Genomic DNA, 1,627 nt, shown 5'->3' with positions numbered 1-1,627 from the left:
GGCCCCTAAATGGATACAATGTTTTAGGAAAACAATACTCAATAATGTCTGCACTTAAATCATGTGTCAAGATCAGAGTTTTAAATATACTTTCAACAGGATGACTTAACAATAGCTCTATTTTCTAGTCTTGACTTTCATTAGATATAGATATATATATATATATATTATCAGTTTTTACATTTTAATAGGTCTTTTACAATGTTTATCTTTTGATTCCGCCCAATAAACATATGCTTTCACGTAATACGTCCGAGACTATGTCTTCCATAATATTATACAATAATGATTTCACATATACGCATATTAAACTCATGGCCTAGTTTTAGCTAGTCAACTGTGTGTCTTTTATGAAAGGTTTATGTCAGGTTCTATTGTGAAGTCTTTTTTTTGTGTTATTAAAAATGGTGCCTCTTCATACTGATCATTTTTAAGTCCGTCAAAAGCCTCATATATGTGCTTCATAATCATTTTCATGGATCTACGAATGTGAGCAAATTTAAAAGAAAATTAATTTGCATACATGATTAAAAAATTCAGTTTAATTTATAAATGTAAGTAGATATATTAATAAGTTGTTAGTAATTTTATGTTGTTCCGTTATGTTATATGTCTATTGTTATGTCTAATGTATGTGTTGTCACTGATTGTTTATTTTCTTGTTATCAAGAAAAAAATCATTTGGAACCGTGTGTTTTATTTGTACTGCACATTAATTGACTATTTACACAGGAAAGGTTTTACATTTGAGATATTGTTTTGTGATGATTATCAGAAAATTCCGTCCCGATTACTAATAACCTTTTATGAAGATATTTATCCTTAAGCGTATTTTTTTTGGTATTAGTAACTTAGAGTTCATACACATTGACTTATATATAACTGCTGATGGCATCTTTTGTTTCGATATACTAGTACAACCTTTTCCAAATATGATTTGTACATATAGACTTCTGGTACAACTGTAAAGGCATTTAAAATGTAATGTCTGCAATTAGATTTCTGATATGCAAATATTTACATTCAGTGTACATTTCCTCTTACATGTACTGTAGTTTCATTAATATTCAAGGGTATCAATTTTCGTGGATAAAGTATAAATCACAGTTTCAAGGATACGTAAATTTCCTGGCCAATGACCCAATCAATACAAAATGTTAATAGAAATTGCATTTCAATGAACATTTAATTTCATAGATCAACTTAATATCGAAATCCACGAAAATTGGTATTCAACGAACATTGATGAAACCACAGTATGTCTGCATTGGAAATGTGAAACGGTCAATGTGCATTAAAACTCGTAAAAAACTTATCACGGTGTATTAGCACAATTAAACGTCATTACTCGTTTTGAATCGATTTATTGTTAGATTTAATGAAACGTTTACTTACCTAACGAATTTGATATGTACTTTTGAAATATAATTGATTAGTCATATCTATCCTATCTGAAAAGAGAGATTTCCCGGTAAAGTTTCTGGAACTTTGTATAATTTAGCAACAGAAGCGTGCTAAATGGCACGAAAAATGGCTGTCCCGTTTATTATCCATATCCATGACAAAGAGCGTATATAATAATCATCGATTATCGTATATAATCGACGATACAAAAATATATCATACA

Source organism: Crassostrea angulata, chromosome 4 (genome assembly GCF_025612915.1).
Source record: "Crassostrea angulata isolate pt1a10 chromosome 4, ASM2561291v2, whole genome shotgun sequence".
Taxonomy (NCBI): domain Eukaryota; kingdom Metazoa; phylum Mollusca; class Bivalvia; order Ostreida; family Ostreidae; genus Magallana; species Magallana angulata.
Note: the sequence above shows the minus strand (reverse complement) of the source record.